This window comes from Chiloscyllium plagiosum, unplaced genomic scaffold (assembly GCF_004010195.1).
Source record: "Chiloscyllium plagiosum isolate BGI_BamShark_2017 unplaced genomic scaffold, ASM401019v2 scaf_5309, whole genome shotgun sequence".
NCBI lineage: Eukaryota > Metazoa > Chordata > Chondrichthyes > Orectolobiformes > Hemiscylliidae > Chiloscyllium > Chiloscyllium plagiosum.
Window position 1 is genome coordinate 79,345 of NW_025215336.1, and position 9,699 is coordinate 89,043.

The window sequence follows — 9,699 nt, forward strand, 5'->3', positions numbered from 1 at the left end:
ATTGCCTTGACAAATGGCCGCGTGGTCAAGAGCAGTTAGGATGGACAACAAATGCTGCCCTTGCCAGTGGTGCTGGCATCCCGGGAAACAACAACATTAAAGGTGAATAAACCAAGGAACTATGTATGCTGGAGAACTGAAATAAAATTCTCCAGCATCTGAAAGAATTTTGATGAATCTCAGCAGGTATGGCAGTCTGTGGGGTGAAACACAGATAAAGGTTTGACTTTACTGACCCTGTCAAAACTGAATGCAACTGGTAAATAATATTATCATATCAGAGATGGTTGGAAGGGTGAGCGGCAGGTTTGTGTTGAATGGATGGGGAAATGTCCAGCAAGAGAGAGAGAGAAAGAGAGAGAATGAAAGGAAAAGCAAGCAAAGGGATTGCTGATGATGGACTGGAAGGAGAATAGAATGGAAAGTTATTCTAACATTATCCCTTTTTGCATATTCCTGCATATCATATCTATTTTGAGATGTCCCTGATTAACATGAGTCATGTTCCCTCTATCTCTCTTCTCTGAGTGTGGTGATCAGCTCCATTGGCCAATACGTATAGTTACTGAGATATGAGAAACGTAAAGTTATAATGTCAACTGATTCTTTGGCAAGAGGAACTGTTAATGTGCGACTGCGTGAAGATGTAACAGCTTTCTCAGCCAGGAAGAGAAACTGAGGAGACGGAGGCATTTTCAAGATTGAATGGGTGCACCAAGGGTGTGGGAAAATTGACTTGTTGCTGTCATTAGAAAATCAGGTGAGGTTCTGTGGATGCTTTCCCCGGGTTTGTATTGTCAGCTGCTGGGTTCATTTAGGGAGACACAAGGGTCTGGTGGTCGCACTCTGGACACTGCATTTACAGAGTGTCTGGGTCCATGGTAAACACATGGAGTGGAGACTACACAGAAGGCAAGCTCTGACAGCAGGGGTGGGGGGTGGCAAGGCACTGCACTATTCTCTCTGGGATTTCCATGAACACTCTTTGACGCTGGACCCATTCAGGTGCAAAGTTTGAAACCAGCTTGTTTAAAAAACTATGCGTTCACTGAGCTGTGCCACCTCCTTCAGTATAACCTGTGGTCTCAAACAAGTGACAGGACTGTACTGACACTCACTACGAAGAAAACTGGATTGATTCCGGAACTTTCCATACAGAGTGGGTTAAACACTCAGCATCTCTGAAGGGCAATCCTCCGATATATCACGAGCTGACAGAAGACACCTGCTTGCTGAGAAATACTAGGAAATCTATATCTCAGTAACTATAACTATTGGCCGGTGGAGCTGATTAGAAACTGTAGGAAATTAGAATTAATGAAGAGTGTGCTTTTGAAAATCTAATCGAATTGAAGTTTAGGTTGTTGTTGCATGTGATGATCTTCAACCCAGGTGACTAGTGAGTTAGTGAAAGAATTACGGATTATTCTTCAAAGCTGGTTAGATTCTGGAAAGGATACTGCAGACTGGAAAGCAGCTATTGTAAACCTAAACATTTAAAACAGGACGGAGAGGGCAAAAAAAAACTAAATAGCTTGATGTCAGATGTGAGTAAAACATGACATCATGACTTATTGATATGATCAAAAGAGGAAACACTGGGGCTCAGGTAATAGGGACTGTCCCTGAACGCAAGACAATATTTGACTGAGGATGACATCAAGGATCCTGATCACTTAATGAGAATTGATTGTGACCTCTCCACTTTTTGGAGTCATTCACAGCACAAGGGAAGATGTTTATCATCAGTGGACATCACTCATCTCAGCCATGGGACACAAAGATAGAGATCCTCATGGTAGCTCCCTCAGCTCAGGCATCCCCAGTTGGTCATCATAGAATCCCGACAGTGCGAAAGAAGGCCATTCAGCCCATTGAGTCCAAACTGAGCTGAAGTGGGAATATTCACTGAAGTTTACATAACGTTCAGAACAAGTTGTCTGTCTTCAGCTCTTGAAGCAGTCAGTGTCCAAGTGCTACAAGGTCCGGACAACACTCAATATCGTGATGTTAAAGTCTGAGTACCATTTATATAACAACACTGTACATTTCCACAGTAAATGTACTCATTCAGTTCCTCAATCTGGGTTCACAAAAATATGGGGAAGTCATTCGCCCATCAAACTATTACAAGATGTATGATAGTTTACTCCGTCCCTCCTGCCTATTACACAGGGAGAAAAAGAAATCTGCTCAGTCCCATGCACCATTTACACGGGATCAGAAAGAGATTATTTTACACCTAGAGTCACTTACAAAAGAACATGGACAATTAAGAATTAGTGGAAGTATAGTCTGATCTGAGAGTAGGATAAAAGGTTGGTGCAACTTCGAGGGTCGAAGGGCCTGTACTGTGCTGTACTGTTTGATGTTCTATGTTCTACGAAACTATTTAAATATGGATTAGGTGGATTTGACCTGTCCGAGAGGTGAGAACTATGAGGCATCGGGCATAAAGAGGATTTAAGACCTAGAGCAGATCAGCCATGATTGATGTGAAGGGCAAGGCAGGCATAGTGGCGTTTAACCAGCTCATGTTTGTGATGTTCTCACATTATGTTAGTGTGTATTATTTCCCTGGAAGGTCTGTTATTGAATGTTGCAGTCAGGGAGAGCAGAGGATTTTGTGAGGGATCGCTTGGTGAGGTATGGGGGATGTATGCACAGTGAATCTGGGTCTACAACATGATCAACAAATGAGGCACAAGTTGCAGGGAACGGGAAGCTCTGTAAAGAGAGATGAGGAGCCTCTTTCATACCCAGCCTGGGTTTTCCATTTTCATTTCCTAAATCACTTCACACCGTGTGTGAGAGTCTTGAGGGGCAGAATAGTCTCCTCTGTTCCTGTGCACCAGGTGATAGCAGTAAGTGGCCTCTCTAACTGCTTCTGTCTAGTAGGTTTGAGGGACTGAATGGAATATAGGGACATGGAATTTGGGAGCTGGAGCGGGTAATTAGACACTTTAACCGTTCTCCATAAGGCACTAAGATTGTGGCTGATCAGGTTGTGGTCTCAGCCCCACTTTCCTGTATCTATCCCATTATCACCTTTCTACTAACTTAGCTTTGAATAAATGTAAGCAAAGAGTCACCTCAAGCTTCGGGGGAAGAGAATTCCCACTCGAATGGCCCTTTTTAGACATTTTCCTCATCCCTCTTACAGAATCAGAGAGTCATATAGCATGGAACCAGATCCTTCATTCCAGCTTGCCCACGCCAAACCCCAGACATTTTAATCTGATCTCGTCCCATTTGCCACAATTTGGCCCATATCCCTCTGAATCATTCCTATTTATGCTCCTATCCCAATATATTTTAAATGCGTAACTGTACACGCTTTCACTATTTTCTCTTGACAGAACTTTCTGCAAATGCTCCACATTCAGCGTGAAAATGTTACCCCGAAGGCCCAGTTTATATCATTCCCTTCTCAACTTTAACTTATGACGTCTAATTTTGGACCATCCCTACCCTGGGAAAAAGACCTGGGCCATTCAGACTATCCATGACCCTCGTGATTTTATAAGTCACTTTTCTGTCTCCCTTCAGCCTCTGCTCATCCAGGGGGAAAAGCGTTAACTTTACATCCTTTCCCTGAGGCTCAAACCCTCCAGTACCGGAAAATCCTGATAAACCTTTACTGCGCCGTCTCAAACTCCTCCCACCAGCAGAGCCAAAGGAATTGTGTTGAGTATTATTAAGGTTGTCTCACCAGCGTCCTCTACAGGCGCAACATGCCACGTCAACTCCTATACGCAATGATCTGACCGATTCAGGCAAGCATTCCAACCGTGTTCTTCAACATCCTATACACCTGCAATTCCACTTTCAAGGAAGTATAAACCTGCACTCATAGATCTCTTTGTGCAGCAACATTCCCCAGCGCACTACCATGCTATAACTTACCAAAATGCAAAACCTCACAAATATCTAGATTAAACTCCATCTGCCAGTCCTTCGCCCTTTGATTGTCAAAGGTGCCGTCCTACTCGTCTCCTTCACTGTCCACTGCACCACTTTGTTGATGTTATCTGTAAACTTACTAACCGTGCCTCCGATACTCACATCCAAGTCATTTATATACACGATGAAAAACGGTGAGCTCAGCATTAATTCTTTCAGCATAACACTACTTATGGCCACAAGCCCATTGTCTGGATAAAAAATCCATTATCTTCAATACAATTTTATATCCAATTGGTTAGCTTTCCCTGGATTCCATGTGATCTAACCTTAGTAATCTATCTACGATGAGGGACCTCAGTCAACGCCTTGCTGAAGTTTGTGTAACATTGTACAACACAGTGCCATTGACAGTCATTGTCACCTCTTTAAAATACTCAATCACATTAATGAGGCATGATTTCAATCCACAAAGCCATGTTGACTGTCCTTAATCAGGCCTTTTCTTTCTAAGTGCATGTTAATCTTATCCCTCAGAATACTTCCAACAACCTCCCCTACACTGATATTTGGTTCATTGAATCCATAAATCCCTGTGTTTTTGATTCACTCTTCCCTTTTCTAGTTTCTCTCCTTCACTGGTCACGAATAAATTTAAATATAACTAAGTTGGTTATATAGCCAAGGATATAGTTCTCAGAGGGTGTCAGGGTCAGTGTTAGAAATAAGTCACGTAGATTTCTCTAATCTGCTAAAACAACACGTTTATGACCAAAACAAACTTATTCAAGCTATGATCGAAAAAGAATGATGAGAGGATACTGGAAGTATGTACATTGATCTATCTTTCTCTCTCTCTCTCTCTCTCTCACACACACACATTCACGTTTGATAACAAACTGAAAAGCAATATCTCTGCAAAGTTAACTTGAAATAACTTTGTGTCAGTAATATTCACATTCATGACAAAAGGGAAAATGAACATTTGGCACAAATGTTATTCAACTTATAGAGGAATAGAGATGTACAGCATGAAGACAGGCCCTTTGGCCCAAACTGGTCCATGCTGACCAAATGTGCATCTACTCTAACCCCATTTCCCTGCATTTGGCCAATATGCGTCTGAATCTTTCCTATCCAAGTACTTGTCTAAGTGTCTTTTAAACAGACAGTCGGCCAAGGCCTGAGTCCCTGGTACTGTGAGGCAGCAGTGCTAACCACTGAGCCAATGTGCCACCCTTTTAAGGACCCCCTCCCCCTCAGTCACCTATACTCTAATGATAAATGTCCTAGCTTGTCCAACCCCTTCCTGTAACTCAGATGATTGGGTCCTGGCAAAACCCTTGTAAATTTTGACTGTGTTCTTTCCAGTTTAACAACATCCTTCCGATAGCAATGTGACCAAAACGGAACACAACACTAGAAGTGCGACCTCACCAACACTCGATATAACTACAGCATAAACTCCCAAATTCGAAACTCAGTGCCCTGACTGATGAGGACCAATGTGCCAAAATCCTTCTTCACTGCCCTCCTTACCTGTGACTCCACTTTCAGTGCACCTGAATTCCGAAGACCCTCTGTTATTATATACTCTTACTGCCCTGACATTTACCATGAAATTCCAACCTTGCGTTAACTTTCCAAAATAGAAGACATCACACTTACCTATGTTGAACTCCATTTTCCTATTTCTCTGCACACTTTCCCAGCTAAACGCGGTCCTGCTGCAAATTCTGAAAACTTCCCTCACTCTCATCTGCAAACTTACTGGTCTATAGTTCCCAGGTTTTTCTTGGCTTCTCTCCATGAATAAGGGCACAACATTCACTACCCTCCAGTGTATGGGACCTCACCCATACATAACGATGATGTAAAAATATCATCCAGTGGTCCCCGTAGTTTCACCGCCAGTCTCCTGCCTTGTTCTTTGACACATCTGGTCAGAACCAGGAAATTTATCCACCTACATGCATTCTGATACATCCAGCACGTCATCAGCTATGATATGGACTATCCCAAAAATATCACCACTAACTTCTCAAGCTCCCAAGTTTTTATGTCTTTAACCATGGTAAACACACAGGAGAAATGCTAACTGAGAACTTTGCCCATCTCCTGCAAGTCCACACACACATGTCCACTTTGGTCCTTGAGGGGTCATATTCTCAATGTAGTGATTCTCCTTTATTTAATATGCTTAAATGACCTCTTTGGATTCACGCTGATCTCCTTCTTCTTCGGTAAACTACTGTATCCCTTATATACCTCCAGCAATCCCTTGATACCAGCTGCCTGAACCTGAGCCACATCCGGAGTTCCCTTTTCCTATCAACCTTGCCCTTTACCCTAACAGGAACGTAGAGATCTTTAACTCTAGCTATCTCATTTTTAAAGGCCTCCCGGTTGCTGGAGGTCCATTGCCTACAAACGGACTACTCCAATCAACCCCTGCAAGCTCCTATCTGAGTCCATCAAAATTCACCATACCCTAAGTTAGAACTTGAACTGATGACCAATTTTGTCCCTCTCCATAACTATTTCAAAATTAATAGAACTATTAGCACTGGTTACAAAGTGCTCCCCCAATATCACCTCAGTCACCTGTCCTGCTCTATGTACAAAGAGTAGGACAGGTTTTGCCCGTTCATGAGTAGGCCTCTCTCCATACTGTTTCAGTAAACTTTCCTGAACATACTTAATAGATTCACCCCGTCAAAGCCCTTAGTTCTATGTCAGTCCCAGTGTATGTTAGGAAAATTATAATCTCCTCATATTGCAATCCTCTTGGTTTCGCAAGTATCCCCAATCTCTCTACGTACTATCTTTCCTTTAATCCCTGCTTACTGTTCTGGAGACTGCATTACAATCCCGATAATGTCACCATTCCCTTCTTATTTCTTACCTACACCCACAAAGCCTCCCTGGATGATCCGTCAGTTATTTTATATCTGATGACTGCTGTGATACTCACCTTAATCAGAATTGCAACTCCCCCTCCCCTCCTTCCACCACCTCTGTCCCACCTAAAGCACCTGTGTCTTGGTACATTAAGCTGACAGACCTGGCCCTCCGTTAACCGTGTTTTTGTAATGGCTATTATATCCCAGTCCCACGTACCTATCCACTCCAGAACAATGGGGATTACTGAGGTCATGGTCCTGGCTTTTATTCTTTTCCCTAGCCCTCTGTAATCACTCTGCACGATCTCATCACTATTTCTACCTAAGTCATTTGTACCAACTGCACAATGACGTATTGCTGATCCCCCGCCCCCTTGAGAACATACTGCACCCGCTCGAAGAAATCCTGGACCCTGGCACGTGGGAGGCTACACACCATCCAGGATTACCATTTGCAGTCACAGAATCTCCTGTCTGTCCCCCTCTCAATCGAGTCTGAATAATTACTTCTGATTTTATTCTGTTCACACAAGCTGTTGACAATGTGATTCCTTCCTGGAACAGTTGAATTTGTCTGAATTAACTTTCTTTCAAGCAGTGGGGAGATTCTCTTCAGGAATACTTCATGAGTGGTAAAACCGACTAGACTTTTGTTTTACCTCTCAAACATTGCTCTGATGAGGGACAGGGAAAGCAAAAGGGAGCAATAGACGGTTCCTTCTCAGATAGGTTACATTTTCCTCTCTCTGAGTTGAATCAATGATGTTATCAGACCCCAAACTGGACCATGTGATCTCTCCTTTAACATTGGCTGAACTATATGACTCCATCATATTCCCTGCCCCATTCAGGTGCATCAATGGAGCTGTCATGTCTCGAACTGGAAACGTGGGACCAGCCGTGAAACATATGTTTTGGATTCACGTTTTTGTTTCATTTATATTAATGATTTAGATGAGAATTACAGAAGGCGTGATTAGCAAATGTAAATATTACGTCAGGATTGGTTGTATATTGGATGGGGTTTGTATAATGGTTAATAGTCTAACATTACAAAGTGACCTTGATCAATTGAATTAACAAATCATGGAGATGTACAGCAGAGAAAGAATTCCTTCAACTCATCCAAGCCGACCCAATATTCTGAATTAATCTCATCCCATTTGCCATATTTATATTTGCCATATTTATCCCATATCCCTCTAAACCCTTCCTATTAATATATCCATGCCTTTTAAATGTTGTGCTTGTACCAGTCTCCAACACTTCCTCTGACAGTTCATTCCATACTCGCACCGCCCTGTGCGAGGTAAAGTTGACAGTTAGGTCCCTCTTAATCTTTCTCTTCCCACCTTAAACCTATGGCCTGTAGTTTTGGACTCCCCTACCCAGGGAAATAGACCTTGACTATTCATCCTTCCCATGATTTTTAACGCTCTAGAAAGTGCATATGTGACTCCAGTCAACACGAATCGTTGTGTTTTCAGTTATCACTGCCCAAAATTCAGAAATTCAATACTTACATCTTTCTCGTCTCCATCAAGTCACAATTCTAAAACCATTTTATTCAACCTTTTCCAGCCTTGGGTGACTGTCTTTGTGGAGTTTGCACAGTGTCTGCGTGGGCTTCTTCCAGGTGTTCTAGTTTCCTCCTATAATCCAGGTCAGGTGGATTGGCCATTCTAAATTGTCCATTGAGTTAGATGCATTAATCAGAGGGAAATGGATCTCGGTAGGTTGCTCCTCGAAGAGTCAGTGTAGATTTTTTGAGCTGAATGACCAGTTTCCACATTGTAGGAAATCAAATCCAAGTTCTGACATAGGGTTAAACATCTCTGTGTTATTTGACCTTCGACCTTTAGGCTCAGAGGTAAGGACACTACCACCACTCAGCAATAGCCCCTAAAGCTGCAACGTGATTCCCCTGTGTGTTCATCAGTCTGTTCTGACATGTTGTGACATACCTCCAAAATAGGCAGAACTTGAATCCAGATCATCTGTTCAAGAGATTGTGACACTGCCACAAGTTCATGGACAGGAATCGAATCCAGAACTCTGGCACATGAGCAGAGGTGATATCCACTACAGAAGACTTAAACCAGGCCCAGAAATTGGGTCATATTTTTAGTGTCAGGTTTCAGCTCTGTGTGGATTTATTAAATTCTGATTATCAATACTGAAAGTCACAGGCACCTTTTCTCATTATTTCTCAAAGTTATTAGCCTCAACTGTAGGACGTTGAGATCATGTGCTTTGCTATTGAGATAAACTATGAACATCTTTATTTGCTTGGCTATGATTTCCAGCTTAAATGGCTATTATCTATAATCTGCAATATTTGGGAAAGAAATCCTGTAAACACAGTCTGCTCTATGAAGTATCTCGAAACAAACCCAATACGAGATGGCGTAAGATGGCGAAAGAGCACAACAAATACTGGCCATTATTTCCAACTTATAACATGTGGCTTCCCTCTCCCTAAAATGATTCATTGATACAAGGCAACTGTTTTCTTTCCAGTCTCTCATTACCCACTCTACCCTATGCCTGCGCAAGGCAAACCAAGCTCTGCGTCTTTGGGAAAGTCAAGGCTGGTATTTGTAGGCCTTATGGAGAGGGAGGGTCTTCTAAATCTGAAAGGGTGGGGAGGGGGCAGTAATATCACTCACTGGGCTGAGGTGTGGCAGATGGATTTTAACTTGGATAAATGTGAGGTATTGCATTTTGGTAAAACAAACAAGGGGAGAGCTTATATATTTAATGGTAGTGCAGTGATAGTGCTGTAGAAAAGCGGGAGCCAGGGGCACAGGTCTATTTCTTTGCGGCATATAAAGACACTGCTTAAGGTGCCTTTATTGCTCAGACCGTTGATTTTACAAGTTGGGAAGCCATG